Source organism: Phyllostomus discolor, chromosome 1, assembly GCF_004126475.2.
Source record: "Phyllostomus discolor isolate MPI-MPIP mPhyDis1 chromosome 1, mPhyDis1.pri.v3, whole genome shotgun sequence".
NCBI lineage: Eukaryota > Metazoa > Chordata > Mammalia > Chiroptera > Phyllostomidae > Phyllostomus > Phyllostomus discolor.
The window spans coordinates 173,807,986-173,828,059 of NC_040903.2; the positions used below are offsets into that span (position 1 = coordinate 173,807,986).

General features: G+C 38.0%; 1 protein-coding gene and 1 non-coding gene across 4 annotated transcripts in view; both read right to left on the reverse strand.

Annotated features, from left to right (window-relative positions):
- CSNK1G1 (casein kinase 1 gamma 1) overlaps positions 1 to 18,093 on the reverse strand; it is a 169,605-nt gene extending 151,512 nt beyond the window's left edge. For all 3 annotated transcript variants that reach the window (XM_036009090.1, XM_028505788.2, XM_028505791.2), the window contains exon 1: positions 17,655 to 18,093. The gene's annotated coding sequence lies outside the window, so the exon portion shown is untranslated. The remainder of the gene's footprint in view (positions 1 to 17,654) is intronic.
- LOC114493698 lies at positions 11,541 to 11,672 on the reverse strand. The gene has a single exon (XR_003684307.1). It is a non-coding gene; the product is annotated as a small nucleolar RNA SNORA51 (small nucleolar RNA).
- Positions 18,094 to 20,074: the final 1,981 nt, after the last annotated feature.

Sequence of the window (20,074 nt, forward strand, 5' to 3'; positions counted from 1 at the left end):
AAAATTATAGACCAACATCCCTTACAAATACAGATGCAATAATCCTTAATAAAATACAGTACTAGCAGACCTTATCCAACAGCATAATAAGAGGATTATACATTATTTCAAACTGAGATTTATCTTAGGTGGATCAGCTACAAAAATCAATCAACACAATATACTACTTTAACATAATGAAGAGAAAAACTGTATGATCATCTCTATGGATACAAAAATAAAGCATTTGACAAAATCCATCAATATCATGATAAAAATATTCAAACTAGGAATAGTATAAAACTTCTCAGGCCCTGGCTTGCATTGCTCAGTGGATTGAGTGCGGGCTATGAACCAAAGTGTCGCAGGTTTGATTCCCAGTCAGGGTACATGCCTGGGTTGCAGGCCATGACCCCCAGCAACCACACATTAATGTTTCTCTCTCTCTCTATCTCCCTCCATTCCCTCTCTAAAAATAAATAAATAAAATCTTAAAAAAAAAGAAAAGAACCAAAAAAAAAGCTTCTTTAACCTAAAAAATGATTTTACAAAAAACCCAGTTAAAATACTAATGGTTGAAAGACTGAAAGCTGCCCCTTCCCCCAAGATAAAACAAGACAGGAATGCTTTCATCTGGCACTTCTACTCAACAATGTACCAAAAGTTCTAGCTAGAGCAACACGGCAAAAAGGACAAAAATAAAGAAATAAAAGCCATCCAAATTGGATAGAATAAAATTATCTACTCACAGATGACATGATATTCACAGTAACTAAAAGGTGGAAACCACCCTAAACACCCATCAACTAATGAACAGATAAACAAATATAGTATAACCACACAATGGAATGCTATTCGGCCTTAAAAATAAAGTATTGATATATACGATCTGTTCAGAAAATATCCAGCCATGTATCTTGAAGAAACAAAATACAATAAACATTGTACATAAAACAAGGATGCCTCAATCTCCTTCAGAGTAGGCCCTTTGTGACCTCACACAATTTTCCCAAACACCATCAGCTGCCCTGTCATATTTTTCTAAATATCATCGATGGCTTGAAATCTCTTCCCTTTTTTTTTTTTTAAAGATTTTTTTTAATTTATTCACTTTTAGAGAGGGAAGGGAGGGAGACAAAGAGAGAGAGAGAGAGAGAGAGAAAGAGAGAGAAACATCAATGTGCGGTTGCTGGAGGTTATAGCCTGCAACCCAAGCATGTACCCTGGCTGGGAATTGAACCTGAGACACTTTGGTTCGCAGCCCGTGCTCAATCCACTGAGCTATGCCAGCCAGGGCTGAAATCTCTTCCCTTTCAAAGCTGATTTCATACTTTTGGGAAAAGTCAGAAGTCACAGGGTACCAAACCTGGGCTGAAGGGGCGCTGAGTCACCTGGGTAATTAGACGTTTTGCCAAAAAACTGCACAAGACGTGATGCGTGAGGAAGCGCATTATCGTGATGAAGCCGCCAATCACTAGCTGCCCATAGCTGTGGCCTTCTGAACCATCCAAATAGTTTCCATGGAGAAATGTTCAAGCTTAACACAAAATCTGATGCAGATTTGTTTTTCTACTGGCTCAGTCATTGTGAATGCAACGGCCAAACTCCACACATGCTCACTCAATGGCATCTACTGCCCCCACTGACTACTAGTAAGTACAGTGTGACTTCACTGTACTTATTAGTGAAGTGACACAACTAGTGACAACTACTAGTTGTCATTGTTCACGTATGCACATTCCAGTCCACTCTCCTTAGCTGCCAGGTCACAACAATGTTATTGTGGAAACTGTTCCTGTTATAGTAACAATGGATGAACTTTTTCTGGACAGACCTCATATGCTACATGGAAGGAACTAGAAAAAATTATGCTAAGTTAAAAGAGCAGACACATATACACACAAAAAGAAGGAGACACAAAAGGTCACCTACTATATGATTCTATTTATATGAAATATCCAGAATAGGTAAATTCATACAGATAGCAAATTAGTGTTTTCCAGAGGCTGTGAAGAAGAAAAAACAGCTTAACCCTGAAGAGGTTACAGTAAAAAAAATTATAGGGTAGGTCGCATGTATTCAAGAGATACATTCATTATTAGTATATGCTGAAATGTGAAAAAAAATTTAAAATACTGTAAATCTGCATTTATTATATTTATAGAAAATAAATGATTTTTTATTTATTTTCATTTACAATCTAGAAATTTTAAATAAATATAAAAACAAAGAATCACATGTTTTTTCTAATACTGTTAGCATGGATATTGCTAAAAAATACAACCAAAAAATATCTTTAACATTAGTTAATCAGAATCTCCAACAGTTGGCTTTGCAAAACGTTTGTAATAGTCATCACAAACAATATTGCTATGGACAAGGCATAAATAATTTTTACAACACTTGCAAAAATATTTTGATAAGTGACTTGTTTCGGATGCATAGCACCTAACACATCATTTTTTTCCCCGGCTTGTCAAGGGAGCCATATCTATAGCCCATAAGTCCTGCAAATTTAGCTGATTGCTGCAATGTAACCACCTAGATATGCAGCCTAAAAATGCTTTCAGTTTGGCTTTGTCTATACGTTTAGCATCTCTTGTGAAAAGCAGCTTGAGTTAGAATCAATGTATTCATTTGTATGTAATAAGATTAGATCTAAAATACCATTTATGACAAAGCAGTTCCAAGTTTCAAGTTCTATCTTGGCATTTTTTTGTGTTTGGCTGAAGTAAAGGAAGTTGAGACCAATATTTTGTGGCTGTTTTCTAATTTGTCTTCTTATTGGATTTTTCCTTCATTTTGATTCTTTATCCTTTCCACAAAAAATATTCTTCATTCATGTCTAATTCACCTTCACTTTCTTCACTAGAAATATCTTGCTCTGTATCTGAATCTTTTGAATGAACTTCCACATAATCTCCATCTTCTAAATCACTTTCACTTTCATATTAAACTCTATTGTTCTCATCATCAGACTTGAGTAGCATTTGCTGAAGTTCTTCTACATCTCTTGGATTATCAAATTGATATATTTTTCCAGCCACTTTCAATGGTAAATTTTTTTTAAAAAAGGTGCGGGGAAAAGGCAGAAAACTGTACATGAACAACAATAAAAAAATAAACACTTTGGCGACAATAAATAAATAAATAAATTTTAAAAACACTGACTTTAAAGTTCACACACACACACAAAAAACTACACCAAGAGTAACCTTAGAGTTTGCAGTATCTCTCAGATATAATTTACTGTCGAATATCACACAGCTGTATGAAACATGTTATATCCAAACTGACAGCTTAACATTAGTCAAGTATAGACATGCAGCTAGTCATGACTTTGAACCTATGTACCCAATATATGTAACAATATTTAAGAGTTTGTATCTCACAGATCAACCATGACTTCTGACCTCCGTAGGGTTAACAGGTTTGGGGTTTTTCCTTTTGGGATGATGAAAATGTTTTGTAACCAGATAAAGGTATGATTGTATAATATACATATCAAATACCACCACACTGCACTTTAAACTGGTTAATTTTATGATACATGGCTTTTACCCAACAAATAATAGAATGCTAGAACAGAACTGAAACAATTACCCAAGCATGTTATTTTACTACTTACTGTCTCCTAACTAAAACAAAATAACAATGAAATATTTCTTAAATTGTCTTAAGATTAAGACATTTTCTCTACCATCAGTGAAGACTGGTATTATAGAAAGCTCCTCAGGCATAATTTGCTCAAGATATTTATTCTAAAATCTAAAAGATTTTTTTTTAAAAGCTGGATGACTACGGGTCAAGATGGAGGTATAGGTAGACAAGCTTTGACTCCTTGCACAACCACAAGAAGAATTACAACTAACCTCAAAACAAAAACACCCAGAACTTCCAGAAACTTGAACTGTATGGAAGTCTGACAACCAAGGATTTAAAGCAGCCAAATTCATCCAGACAGGTAAAAGGGGCAGAGATAAGGAGCTGGGGCAGAGAGGACATGGTGTGGCGTGGAGCAGTAGTGGAAAAGAAGGTCCCACATTCACGTGTGGTAGATAAAAATCAGAAGGGACACCTTAGGAATGAGCAATCCCAGTCCCAGGCCAGACCATACAACCCAGGGTCCCAGCATCAGAAAGATAAAGCCTGACAACTTCTGGCTGTAAAAACCAGTGGGGATTGGAGCTGTGGAAGAAACAGTCAGTTTCTCAGAAGGTCTTGCAACTTACACAAACCCACCCACTCCGGGAATCACCACCAGGGCAACCGAATAGGGCACCAGTTACATAGAGGAAGTGGGTGAAGTGACTTGAAATGGGGCAAATGCCCGGCAGGCACCCAGAAGCCAGGGAGTGGCACTGTGCCCTCTCTGACCCCTCCCCCCACCAGAATCACAAAGAGGTGAAGCAGGTTGCCCCGCCCTGGCATATATCTAAGGCTCTGCCACACACAACTTAACAGTTGTGCTAAGACAGGGAGTTAAAACAGCTCTACCTAACACACAGAAACAAACACAAGGAGGTTGCCAAATTGAGGAGACAAAGGAATATAGCCCAAATGAAAGAACAGAACAAAACCCCAGAAAAAGACTAAACAAAATAGAGTTAGCCAACCTATCAGATGAAGAGTTCAAAACACTGGTGATCAGGCTGCTCAGAGAAACTGAGTACAGCAAAAACATCAGGGAAGAAATGAAGGCTATACTAAGTGAAGTAAAGAAAAATCCCCAGGGAACCAACAGTGAAGGGAAGAGGCCAAGATTCAAATCAATGATTTGGAACATAAGAAAGAAAGAAACATTCAATCAGAACTGAAGAATCAAGAATTCAAAAAAATGAAGAGAGCATAAGACGACTCTGGGATATCTCCAAACGTGCCAACATCTGAATCATAGGCATGCCAGAAGGAGAAGAGGAAGACCAAGAAACTGAAATCCTATTTGAAAACATAATGAAGGAGAACTTCCCTAATCTGGTGAAGGAAATAAACATATAAGTGCAGGAAGCACAGAGAGTCCCAAACAAGTTGGACCCAAAGAGACTACACCAAGATACATCATAATTAAGTTACCCAAGATTAAAGATAAGAAGAGACTCTTAAAAGCAGCAAAAACAAAGGAGAGAGTTCCAATAAGACTATCAGCTGATTTCTTGAAAGAAACTCTGCAGGCAAGAGGGGACTGACAAGAAATAGTCAAAGTGATGGAAAGCAAGGACCTGCAACCAGATTACTCTATCCAGCAAAGCTATCATTTAGAATGGAAGGGCAGAGAAAGTGCTTCCCAGATAAGGTCAAGTTAAAGGAGTTCATCATCACTAAGCCATTATTACATGAAATGTTTAAAGGACTCATTTAAGAAAAAGGTCACAACTATGGTCATTAAAATGACAACAAACTCACAACTATCAACTACTGAATCTAAAAAAAGAAATACAAAAACAAACTAAGCAAACAATGAGAACAGAAACAGAGAAATAGATATGGAGATCATTTGGAAGGCTGTCAGCAGGGAGGGAGGAAGGGAGAGAATGGGGAAAAGGTACAGGGATTAAGAAGCATAATGGGAAGGTACAAAATAGACAGGGGGATGTTAAGTACAGTATAGGAAATGGAGAAGCCAAAAAAATGTATATGCACAACCTATGGGCATGAACTAAGGTGGGAGGACTGCTAGAGGGAAGGGGGGTACTGGGCAGAGGGAGAAAATCTGGGACAACTATAATAGCATAATTAGTAAAATATACTTTAATATTTTTTTAATTAAAAAAAAAAAAGAGCTGGATGAGGTGGTTCTTCTAATGTAGTCCATGAGCAATAGCACAAAACCCAGAAATAGCTATTAGAAATCACTTCATAGATATGGTATCACAAGAACTTTGTACCTAAAAAACACAATTCAAAAATTTCCATTTCTCGCAATCACCTTTACAAGACAGTTTTACCCACTATCCACTGTAAGCCCGATTTCCTATCAGTGACTTCCCCTTTTTATATCGCCCAGAATTAAAACTTCTGAGTCAGTTTTCTCCTTTATCTCTTGGTCTCCAGACACAATTAGCTGTTGCTTCAAAAGAAGCTTTAGAGGCAGAGATACTTGACATCCTGTGTCTACCCCTTACAGGAGTACAAACTTTGGTGATAATCTTCCATTCTTTGTTTCACTGACTGATCTATAAAATGGCAATAATAGCCACTCTTCAAGTGGCTTGCTGTATGAAGTAGATAATGTATCCAAAGAATTTATCATTCTGCCCATAACTTAAGCACTCAATAAATTGCCATACTTTGCTACAACAGGCCCTCACTGCTACTTGAGTATGTCTATACTTCTTCAACTGGCTTCCTTCATTTCTATATTTTGGTAGTCCAAAGGGTTCTGCACACCAGATTTACCTTTCATACACACAAATACATCCTATAGTAACAGCTTAAAAAAACTTCCATGGTCTTGACTGGTGTAGCTCCGTGGATTGAGCGCTGACTTGCAAACTGAAGGGTCACTGGGTCCATTCCCAGTCAGGCCACATGCCTGGGTTGTGGGCTGGGTCCCCAGTTGGGGGGCCATGTGAGAGACAACTGTTTCTCTCTCACACAACAATGTTTCTCTTCTTTTCTTTGTCCCTCCCTCCCCCTTTCTCTAAATATAAATAAATAAAATCTTTTTTTAAAAAAAGAAACCTTCCATGGATCCCTAATTATTACAACATCAAATTTAACTTCCTTTCATTATCTTCTAGTAAGAGCTACTCTCAAACTTTAGGCTACATAGGAATCATGTGGAGTGCTCGTTAAAACATATTATTGTACCCTGCCTCTAGAGCACAGGTATTATGAATGCAGCCCAACACAAAATTTAATTTTGTGATTGTAAATTTACTTAAAACACTTTGAGATTTTTTTGTCATTACATGTCACAATGTCACATAATCACAAAATCACAATGGCCTGAGACAACTCTTCTTCTTCCAGTGTGGCCCAGAGACACCAAAAGGTTGGACATCCCTTCTACCCTTCTAGAGTTTCCAATTCAGTAAGTCTGAAGCAGGGCCTCAAAATCTACATTTATAATACATTCCCAGCTGATGCTGGTTGAGGAATCACACTTTGAGAATTAGTGCTCCTAAATGACCCCAGTCTGCCTTTTCCCTAACCAGCAAATAGTGTTTTTATTTGATCAGTCTTTTCACAAGCTGTGCCCAATTCTCCCTTCCTGCCTAACTTTGCTGCCCCAATACACTTTCTTTTTTTTTTTAATTAATTTATTTTTAGAGAGAAGGGAAGGGAGGGAAAAAGAGAGGAAGAGAAATATCAATGTATGCTTGCCTCTCATGCACCCCTGACCAGGGACACAGCCCACAACCCAGGCATGTGCCCCAACCCGAAATTGATCCAGTGACTCTTTGGTTCCACAGGCCAGCACTCAATCCACTGAGCCACATCAGCCAGGGCCCAAAACACATCCTTGCCTGTCCGAATCATAACAATCTTTTAAGGCTGTGGTTCTCAACACTGCCTGTAATTACAATCACCTGAGAAAGCTTTTTAAAACCATGGATACACCAACCATCAGATTCTGATTCAAATGATCATGGGAAAAGTTTCCCCATTTGATTCTGATGAGCACTCAGTTACATACCAGATTATATTACTCTGTACCTTTCAAGTCTTACTTCTCCAACTTGGTCTGTGATCATATCTTCAATTTCTACATTCCTATAGCACTAGTATGGTGATGAATACATAGTAGGAGCTCTGTGGTTATTTCACTCATTGTGGATTCAAAATAGAATTCAGAGCTTTAAAATATTTCTAATCTATCCAATTCAAGAAACTATACTCCCTCTTTTTAAATAAAGTTTTGCAACAAACTAATTTTGTTATACTGAGTCATTTAACATATTCCTGCCCCAATAAACAAATTGGGAAGAAAAATACTAATGTTATCAAAATGCCATGAAGAATAATAAAATGATTAATATCATAAATAGCTTCACAGTTGCTTACTTAGAGCAAATGGCCTTTTCTAAATCCATTAAGACTGTTCCAAAACAGTTAAAGAGAATGAAAGCACACATATTTAAAGATGCTGAAGCTCTGAATAGTTCTGATTTGTTTTCTCAACAGATGTGCATCTTTCAAGTCCTGAATTCACCAGATGCATATTAAATTAATCCATACTTTTTCATTTTTATATAACACACCACTCTAGTTTTATAAATACACCACCACATAAAGCAGAATCCATTGTTGCTTTTCAACATTAAATATTAACAGATTATCTCCACTGTGCAAAAAAAAATACATCAAGATGCACTTTAATGCAATCAAATGTGTGCTTGCTAAATATCGGCTATAATATCTTCATTATTTTTAAATCGGCCAATTGTATCTAGAATGTGCAAAATAAATTTGCTCTTAACTAAAGATCCAATGACACCTGGTCCTTAAGGAAACAACAACTCACTCAACACTGTAGAAACTAACTAGAGAATTCAATCAAACATTTGAAATCTAATAATGTAGTAGTTTAATAGCCCAATTAAATTTTATGAGAAAAATGTACTTCTCATAAAATACTAATTTCTGAAGAAAAAAATCATAATTTCTTCATTAACTAAAATGAACCAATTAGTGTACTCTGTCAAAAACAGGACTGGACTGGGGTTCAGGAGACCTGGGCTCCAATCTGACTCATTATATATACAATCTTGAACCAGTCACTTAGCCTCTGCATATAAGCAGTCTCAGCTGTAAAATGAAACAATCTAACTAGACCATTTCCATGTTTTCTTTTAGCTTTACAATTCCACAACCTATGTAACGCAAGAAACATAAGCATTAACCAGAGGGATCTCATTAAAGATTAAGTGATCCTACATATTGAATATCTAATCTCTGGAAAACTTAAGTGCTTTCACACAAACAGACTGTTCCTTGTGTCTACCAAACATGGAGTTACTAAACAGTTTTTACATCATACCCTAGATGACTAGAATATTTGGATGTCACAATATTAAGATTAAGATATTTTGGAATAACAAAGGGTGTTCTAGAAGTCCAGCACAGGACAGTTATGAAGTCAACTGAAAGAGGATTCTAGCTAACAATTACTAATTAGGCTATGTAAGAAAAAGTATATCAGGACAGCACTTTATTGTTTGTATAATAGATATTCCCACCCTGAGTCAGAACTGGAAGTAATGAGGCAACTACAGTAGTACCCATGAACTCTTCCTACTCAAGCTTTGCCAGCTTAAGCTTCTGGATAGTCTTCAGTAGTGTAATAAGAGGCAAAGATGGAGCTCTGGCCAAGAAATCTGTATAGCTGAAACCCTGAGCAACAGTAAAATGCAAATGGCAAAGGATCTTATCTTTAGTGATGGTTCAAAAATTCTAAATTTAGATCTCCTTTACCACTTGCAACTGTCATATGGCCAGTACCACATTTAGCTCACACTTCCTAATCTCAAACAAAGAATTAGGCACCTGTCAGTTCACACCTAATGACCTAATACCAATCTTTTCAAAAGAAAAATTCAAGAGTCTGAACAATACTTCTAATCACACCTCAACATGTTAGGAAAATCTCTTTTCAAAACAACACCCACAGACTATTTTATTCATTTTAGTTTCTTAAAAAAAAGCCCTGGCTGGTGTAGCTCAGTGGATTGAGCACAGGCCTGAGAACCAAAGGATGGTGTTTTGATTCCCAGTCACGGCACATGCCTGTGTTGTGGGCCAGGTCCCCAATAAGGGGTGAGTGAGAGGCAACCACACATTGATGTTTCTCTCCCTCTCTTTCTCACTCCCTTCCTCTCTGTCTAAAATTAAATAATTTTTTTTTAAATGCCTGGCTTGGAATGAGAGGAAGGGATAAACTGGCAGAGCCCAGAGGATTTTTAAGGCAGTGAAAATATTATTATGATGGATAAAGGTCATTACATTTTTTTTTTCAAACCCGTAGAATGCACAACACAAAGAGCTGAAATGGGAAAGGGTTATACATGGTGGGGGCAAAGGGTATACAGGAAATATCTGTACCTTCCTCTTAATTTTGCAGTGAACCTCAAAACTGCTCTAAAAAATAAAAGTATTTTTTAAAATATTTTATTTATTTATTTTTAAAGATGGAAGGGAGGGAGATAGGGAGAAAGAGAGAAACATCAATGTGTGGTTGCTGGGGGTTATAGCCTGCAACCCAGGCATGGACCCTGGCTGGGAATCGAACCTGAGACACTTTGGTTTGCAGCCCACGCTCAATCCACTGAGCTACACCAGCCAGGGCTAAAATAAAAGTATTTTTAACAATACCACATTAACATTTTTTGTAATAGAAAATATCTTTATAAAACAACTGGACATCCTTGTTCAAAAACACAAATATAGATATAATCCTTAAACCTTTCACAAAAGTTAACTCAAAATAGTTCTTAGAACTCAATGTATAATGCAAAACTATGAAAATTCCTGAAGATAACATAAGAAAAAATCTATGTGGCCCTGGCTGGCATAGCTCAGTGGTTTGCACATGGGCCTGAGAACCAAACGGTCACCGGTTCGATTCCCCATCAGGGCACATGCCTGGGTTGCAGGCCAGGTCCTCAGTAGGGGGCATGTGAGAGGCAACCACACATTGATGTTTCTCTCCCTCTCTAAAAATAAATAAATAAAATCTATTTTCTTAAGAAAGAAAGCATATATCTAGAGAAAACTCTGCACATGCATATTTATGGCAGCTATATTCATAATCACCAAAAAAAAAAAAAAAAAAAAAAAGAAGCTGCCAAGATGTCCTTCAATAAGTGAAAGGATATGCCCTGGCTGGTGTGGCTCAGTTGGTTGGAGCACAGTAACTGAAAGGTTGTGGATTCAATTCCCAGTGAGGGCACATACCTAGGTTGTGGGTTGATGCTCAGACTGACAATCAAGCATTAATGTTTTCTTCCGTCCTTTCTCCCTAAAAATGCAATGAAAAAATGTCCTCAAGTGAGGATTAAAAAAAAAGTGAAGGGATAAACCACTGTGGTACATCCATATAATAGAAAATTATTCAGCAACAAAAGGAAATGAGTATCAAGCCACAAAAAGACACAGAGAAAGTTAAATGCATACTGCTAGGTAAAAAAAAAAAGGATAAAAATACTACATACTATGATTCCAACTATATGAAATTTTGGAACAGGCAAAACTACACAGAGACAGTAAAAAGGTCAGTGGTTGCCAGGGATTCTGGGGGAATGAGAGGAGGGTAGTAAAACTATTTTGTATGAAATTGTAATGATGGAAAAATGTTGTTATACATTTGTTAAAACCCATGGAACCATAAAACACAAAGAGTGAACCTTAATGAAAACTATGGATTATAGTTAATACTAATGTACCAACATAGGCAACATTGGGTCATTAATTGTAACTAATGTGCCACACTAATACAAGATGTTATTAACAGGGAAAGTGGAGGGAGGAATATGTGGATGAGAGAGAGGAACTGGACCTGCTCAATTATTTTATAAATCTAAAACTGTTCCCCAAAAAGTCAGTTGTTTCTTTTTTCAACTCCATGTCCCTCCATTCATAATACAGACCAGGCAGAGGGCCTGGGCTGAGGTGTATATGGAGTGGGTTTACTCTGCCTCCTCTTTCTGTATAGGCGGTGTAAGAACACAGCTCATGGTAAGCACTGGAAGGCCCAAAAAGTCAGTTTTCTAAAAAATTAGGCATCCACAATCCCAAAAAGTAAATATTGCTACTTTACAGAAAGTCTAGTCAATGAAAAATAAAATTAACTTTAAGTAAAATCAAATTTCAATTTAAATAATTTAAATAAAAAATAATTTACCTTTAACCCCTTTGCCTTTTTCCTGGAATTAGTCACATTGGTCATATCCCTGCTCACCAGCACCTACATCAGAGAGCGACAGCTAGGAAATGAATGGAGAAGATACCCAGCTAGGAAGCTGCTTGATCAGTCATGGTTAGCAATTGAGCCTGAAGAACTAAAAGGAGACCTGATGATTATCATGGACACTCAAGCATGCACATGTGCACACACGCACACACACACACACTTTTTCACATAATTCATTATTGCCAACAACTTAATGTGTATTTATAAATTTACCAAGAAGGAAGTAAATGTATGGTACTTTCAGTCAGAGACACTAATCCTCAACACCCCTTTTTGTAGGTTAAAGAGTTAGAATGTATAAGCCAGAGAAATCAATGTAGGTCCAATGCTATTTTCCCCTAGAAATTTATGTGTCGTTTTGATGGAGACACCAAACTGTAGTGTTCTGACAGGCTTACCCAGCATTTAGAGCTGTTGCACCAAGTTCTTTTTGATGGTAAGGGCAATGGCTACCTGTTCACTCAGCTTCTCTGGCCAAGGCCAAATCCAAGAGAATATCTCTTGCCCTGGTATGCCAATGCCTCCATTGTGATGGGTGAGCAATTATTGAAGAACAATTCTCATCCCTGACACCCCAGGCCCTACCATAACTACACTACCCACTCAGCATTTCTGGGTAACTGACAGACTACAGAGGTGTAGGGGCAGTCCATCTGTCTCCCTCCATCACCAGAGCACTCCCGCTGAAAACATTAAGAATAGCTCTATTCTGTCCAGATGGCTCTCTTCAGTCCACTCTGGGATACCACACCAGTTTTACTTCCAGTTTCTCAAAGATGCCTGGGTCTTTCTGGTCCACGTTAGATGTCCACTACTCTAACCTGAACAAGTTATGGTCTTTTCCAGCTCAGTAAACCCAAAAGCCTGACTTCAAGATTTATTAATATCCAAAATGAAAAGTGACAAGTATGTGCCCTATGAACTGTATGGCACCATTTACATGAAAACTATAGCAACTGCCATAATGTATGACAAAACTAACTACCAAAAGACTAAGCTTAAGTGGACTGATCACCAAATTAAAAATATCCAGCTGAAGCTTCTCTTCTGGTTGTGACATCAAAGAGAAAAATAGATTTATTCTGTACCTCCATAATCCATTTTCTTGGCAATTCCATCAGGAGTGGCCTTTAGTTAAACACTACTAACAGGAATCTCTTTTTTGTTTTAAATTGATCTTTAGAGACAGAAAGGAAGAGAGAGGGGAAGAGTGAAAAGGGGGGGCAATTTGTTGATCCACTTATTTGCGCATTCTTTGGCTGATTCTTGTATGTGCTCTGACAAGGGATCGAATCTGCAACCTTGGTGTATTAGCAGAACACTCCAAAAAACTGAGCTACTCAGAGCATTTGAAATCTTGTTCCCTGGTATATGTCCTTAGTTTGGCTCAAAAAAAAATCATAAAACTTCTCTTAAAAACAAAAACAGAAAAAATAATGATTCGATGAATGATGACAAAGATACATGAAGCTACCTAATGAGCACGGAGTCTGAATAAACAATTACTTTTAACAAATGTCTGTGATCTTTCTGTGTAACTCGGCATAAAAATGCAAAAAAAAAACCCCCACAAACATGCAAGTTCTATTAGTTACATGTTCACTGATACAGCTGACATTATAAAACCTAAATCTGAGGATTTTTATTTTTGAAAAATAATCTGATGAATTCAAAGCCACAGAACACAAAGGGGTGAGAAAATAAGGAATCTGAAACAGATGGCATCTACTTTTTTTTTCCTGAGTCCATCTTGAACACAATCCCAATAATGTCAAAATCCAATCTAGCTCTTCAAATAAGTTATCTCCCAATGAAAATGGTAATTCTGAAATAAGTTTATTCTTTTTTTCCCTCCCAGATTCTCAAGTTTTTTATAGTAGGCAGAAATGAGTAGAGAGAAGTTAAATGTTTAAGAAAATATTGTTTCACAAAGTCTAAAGTTCTTTTATGAAACTCTACTTTCACTTATCTCAAGCCATAGAAGCACTTTCTTCAACACTGATGACAGTAAAATCTGTCTATATCAGCCTTTTTTCTGGATACAATAATTATCCTTATTACAGAAGACCACATTATATTTTAAAAATGTTTTACAATAAAAAAAGGCTCTGGAAGAATACTCATTTGGTTCGAGTAAAGCATTGTCTGGCATTTTCAAAACATTTCCACAGTAACTTGCACTCCTGATTTGGCAACACCAATAAAACTAATTATACTGTGTTTATTACTTGATTTTAGTATGTGGTATATAAACCTTCCCAATCTTTCCTAAAACTTTCTGAGATCCTCTAAGAGATGGGATATTAAAAGAAGGTTTAGTCATTTTTAGGTTTCCTGACAAGCAAATTCCATAACTGACAACTGCAAAACATCCTTGCAATGGCCTCATACCTTCAGTGGAAAAGATCATTGAGAAAACCATCATCTCTAACAATCTCTATTGTTGCCTGAAATTTAAATAGATCTTTTCACTGTAACAGCTAGTATCCTCTCATACCATTACATGACTTATTCAAGTTTTATGAGAAGACAGTGAAAAAACAGGAGCTTCTGATAGTGTTACCAACAAAGCAAGATTTTAGGTTTGAAAGATGATGAAAAAAATGATCTAGGAAAACACAGCTAAAAGCTTTAAAGATACACTAAAGACTTTACACTCTTAAGAAAGTAATTTAGAAAGCTGAATAATCTTACAGAAAACCACAACTACTAAAAACACAATTTCAACTTTTTAAAAAAGCATAGTTTATTAATAATTTTAAATACATTCATTCATTTATCAATAAATAGTTATTGTTTATTATGTAGCTACAGCAGTGGATAAAATTTAAAATAGTATTTCTACCTCAAGGAGCATGCAATATAGTTAGAGACATTACAGGTTTTTTTTTTAAGTTCAACACTGTTTAAAAGATAGACATATGAAGAAAAATGCATTTGAAATTTCCTCTCTAAATTATGAAAGATCTATAAACCTCTTAAGACTGATACTGAATTACAAACTTTGTTAATACTTTCACACATAGAAAAACTACTGTTAAAGCAAGTCAGCTGATATTTATCCTCTAAGTATAAAGTGAGTATTTAATTTAAAAATTGAAGAAGTATTGTACTAGCTACTACTGCCCTGTGTGGTGTGGCTCAGCTGGTCATCCCATAAACTGAAAGGTCAGAGGTTTGATTCCTTGTCAGGGCACATGTCTATATCAAGGGTTTGGTCCACTGTTGTGCACATAGGAGAGGCAGCTGATTGATACATCTCTCTCTCTCCCTCTCTCTCTCTCTCTCTCTCTCTCTCTCTCTCTCTCTCTCTCTTACATGGATGTTTCTCTCTTTCTCTCCCTCCCTCCCTTCACCTCTCTCTAAGATCAATCAGCATGTCTTCCCATGCGATGAAAAATAAAATAAGGTAAAGTAAAGTAAAGTAAAAGTCCTGCGTGGTGTGGCTCAGTGGATTGAGCGCTGGCCTGGGAACAGAAAGGTTGCCAGCTGGATTCCTGGTCAGGGCACATGCCTAGGTTGCAGGCCATGTCCCTGGTTGGGGGCATACATGAAGCACTGATAGATGTTTGTCTCCCACTCTTTCTCCCTCCCTTTCCCTCTCTCTGAGAATAAAATCTTTTTTTTTAAAGCCATTTGTTAAAAAATAAAAGTACTAGTTACAAGTTACATCAGAGAGCAAACTGTATTACCTGAAAATCTGACATATAATAGAATATATTTTAAAACCGTAAAATAAATTATAAAGACTTCATGTTTCCGATACTTATTTCTTATATTCTCACCATAATTTAAAGGCAAAAATTCATTTCATTGTCATTTATTCTACAGATTATGCATATAAAAATTCTGTAAATTTTGCTAATAGTTTAAATCTAATTAAGATGAGCTAGGCCACTGATGTTGATTTTAATCTTAAATTACAATTAGTTTCTATTTTATGCCCCAATTTTAATTCTCTCCAGAGACATAGGATGTTAATTAAAATTTACATAAATTACTTTTTAAATGGGTTTCTTATCAATTCATACTATACACATCACAAATCTGAGAAAACGTTTGAAACAGTATTGGTCTTTTGAATAAATGCACATATTCTGCTTTATTTTTAAGAGTTTTAAAAAATTATTGATAACTAAATTTCATGCCACTTATGAACAATTTCTATAAATCACTGAAAGTCCTGTTCTATACATACATTTTGGAATATTACTACCCAATTACCTTCTTATCCCAAACTTCATTCCTCAAAACTGATCTACCTTTACTGTGTAAGCTAATGATAATTAACCTTTCAGTTAGATGATGATTCCACTTAAAGTGGGCTGTCATTTAAACATATTACCCCCTTTACAATATTGGTAAGAATTTTAACTCATTTTACTTATGAAAAAAATAGCCCTGGCTGGCGTAGCTCAGTGGATTGTGCTCCAGCTGTAAACCAAAGCATCGCAGGTTCTATTCCCAGTCAGGGTACATGCCTGGGTTGCAGGCCATGACCCCCAGCAACTGCACATTGATGTTTCTCTCTCTCTTTCTTCCTCCCTTCCCTCTCTAAAAAATAAAATCTTAAAAAAAAAAAGAAAAGAAAATGAATCTCTGGTAGGTTCTATGACTTGCCCAAGGTCAACAGCTAGCCAGTGGCAGTCTGGGTTCAATCCCAGATTTATCTACCTCAAAGCCAAAACTTCCACTTGACCACAATTATCTCCTTAAAAGATTAAGAGACCGGCTCAAAAGCAGACAATCCTGTCTCTCTGAACATATCTATTCTAAAATGTCACCACAAAGTACTTACAATTCAGTCACTGATTGAAATAAAAATGAAGAGCATCTTTCTGTTTCACTTAAACTAGGGCAGACTTACTGGCAGGTAAAAAGGAGGTTGGAAAAGGCTTGCCTCAACATGTCTCCCCTAAACCTCTATATCTGTAAGGTTGTCCTAGTCCATTTTTTATGAACACGCAAATCTACCAAAACGGGCTACGCGGGAACAGCTTATAGTTTGGTGCTTTTCAGAATTGCACTTTTCTAAGGTAATTTATACGATTTAGTATAGAAGTGGGAGGCATTGTTTCACATGCTATGCTGACTTTCCAAACATTTGGAGTATCCTTTAGAGGCAACAAACCCAGTTCCACCCTCTTTTCTCTTACGCTGCGATGCCTGCCCACTTGGGGGGTACTGCTCCGGTACGACGCTGGGGCAAGAGCAGTAAAGGAAGAAGTGGGGGAAGCGCACGGAAGTTGGGTGGAGGGAGGTCTCCTTACCCACTCTTCTGCCCTAGCTCTGCCAAGGGCGGCTCCCCACGGTGCCCAGCCGACTCACAACCTCCACAAACCTCGAAACCGGGCTTTGTCCCAGCGGGGTGGGCAGGGGAAGCAGGCAACGGAAGCTTTGGATTGCCCCAACCACCCTGCCGAGATCCATACTCTCCTTTCGGCCCCAGAGGATGCTCCCCCTTTCAAAGCGAGTCCTCCTGGTGGCAAACTCCCGGTCCACACAGCCAGAAGTCTTCTGCATCCAAGGGGGCGCCTCCTCCGCAACCTTCACCTAGACACCCGAAACTCTCTGCCGCGACGTCCACCAATCTCTCTCCACCCCCGCAACCCTCCACATACACACACGCCTGCCTGCGCCCCACCCAGGATCTCGGCGTACCCCTCCCCGACCTGGAGGAGGGCCCCCCCACCAGCCCCCAAAGGCACATACACCCCTCCTCACGCTCCAACCTCCCGGATCCCGTCGAAGCCGGATCGAGTACCTGATCTGGCGGTGCTCTGGGGCTCAGAGGGGTTGGGCGCGATCCCTTTCCACTGGCGCCGAGCGCTCCCTTACCCACCAGCAGCGGTGGCTTCTCTCTTTCCCAGGAACGGGAGGGAGGAGAAGTGTGGGAGGGGAGGGGAGGGGGTAAACGAGGAGCCGAAGGGACGCCAGGGGCCGAACCGGAATCACTAGCGCTGGCCCCACCCCCGGCCTGGCGCAAAGCACCCGAGTGCTCTCGATAGGACAAACTTAAAGCAGGCAGCGAGAAATTAACACCACCACTTCCGGGTCGCCCCTCCACTGCCCCTCCTTAGCAACCGCGTGGGGTTGCTAAGCGGAAGTACCTCAAAGACAGCACCCCCATTTCTTCTGGGACTGTCAAGAGGTAACTGGGAGCGTGTGTATTTCTTTGGCAACACCCTTCTGCCTTCTCCTCCCGTTCTTAGACCGAGCCCGCGCTTCCCAGCCAGAGTCACAAAGCCCATCCCGCTTTTCCCTTTAGTTGTACTACCCACCCCTCCCCCAACCCTCATCTACTATGTAGACCAGCTTCCTCCTGCTGAGTCCCAGGCCGACCCATTGGCTCTCAATGGTCCCTCGTGGGAGTTATCTTTTCTGGTAGTTTAGCGAGCATCTCCCTCTTGAGGATTTTCAGTTGTGTTTCAATTGGGTTTTAAAAATCTTCAATGTTGTAAAAGCTTTCTCGTGCACTTCGTTCTCCCTTGACAGCCCATGAAACAGAGCAGTAAGAAAAGTTCTGTCTTCGCCTGTTTTTTGTAAGGACTGTACATGGTTGTATGATCTGTAAATAACCTAGTTAAATGAAAGGGGAAAACAGATGTGCTGTAAATTGAGTGGAGTGATTTTAATCCTTAAAAGAGAACCAATGAGAAAAAGTCAAAGGAAGACCGTAATCAAGCTTGAGGAGGAAGAAATCTAATCCTCCACTAGGAAAAAAATATTCATATCTACATTGTGGACAAGAAAAGTGTTACTAAGACACTTCATTTGTTCTTGTGTCGAAGTGATGTGGGCTATGAAAATTTTGGGAAAACTACTGGTTGGAGTAAAAACCAGCAATATAATTTTAATAGTCTTCAGAAAAATGACCCATAACACTATGGCAGTTAAGTATTCGTAGAAATGTAGTTGGGCATTCAGAGAAAAACGAGTAAAAATCTTGGCTTTATTTTCCAATCTTAAATAGGTCTGTTTAAAAGCAGTAAAGCTTAAGAGTCGCCCCTGAATTTGTTCTCTGTTCCATGGCAGTAAATGTACTGGCAACAGCAACTTTAATTTTCTTGGCCATGAACTCTTAGGCACCAATGAATTTTTTTGTCCATCTCAGCTGGTGCTGAGGAAATGAGCTTTGGTAACTTAAAAGAAACAGCAGGTCTGTTGGTTTCCTTACACTTGGGACAGAATTAAATTGTTTTACCCTAGACAGTTTAGTAAAAGCTTTAGGAAATCACTTCAGATTAAAATGTCAGTAGTAGGTTGTTTAATAAGTCTAAAACATTGCAACTCTTCTCATGAGGCATGCATAAATATGGAAGTGCACCCACACACACAAAATTCATATTTAATCTGAGCACATCCAGTAATTGTCCTTTTAAAACCCTGTCTGTAAGAGACAAGTTAGTGATAAGCCATTATCATGACAAAATAGAGCTTAGTATTTTAATTGCCAACAGGTTTATTTAAAAGGTTAGAGAAGTAAAAACATGAGCCCAACGAACAATGACTTACCTAAAACTACGGTGCACTTAGATGTCTCTAAAATTTTTAAGATATGATTTTAGCAAATGTGTTCTAAAGCAAGAAATGTTTTCTTCTGAAAAGTTAATAGTTAAAATTAAATGTGGTATTTTAGGCCAATATAGAAATGCAAATTCCTATGCACCATCCATTTTTCCCATTACCTGAAGAAATATGACCTGAACAGTATTCATTTAGATCTTTCCTGCCTACACTTTTTTTTATTATTGGTCACTTTTTAATAGGTATGTGAATAACAGGCTTGACTCCTAAATGGCCACATGACTTCTGTTATTCTATTTTCAACATAGACATTGTTTGGAGACCTCTAAAGATGTACAGCACAATCCACACCTAAAATTAGCTATATAGGTATAGCTACACTTACAGGGTTTTGTGAGCAGAACTACAGGAATTTATATTCTTAATATGAACCATAACTAAGTGCTCTCAGGTCTAGGCTAGATTTCAAATAGCCTTCAAAGTCGGTACAGTATCTTCAGCCTGTAGATCAATATGACTTTTCTGCCTTTTTTCTGTTTTTAAAAGTGTTTTTTTTTTTCATTTTTATTGCTCCTTGAAATCACTTAAGAAGAATTAGGGTATCTAATGTTTATTTTTGGGGAAACAACTCTGTTATACAATAGTGAATGTTTAAAT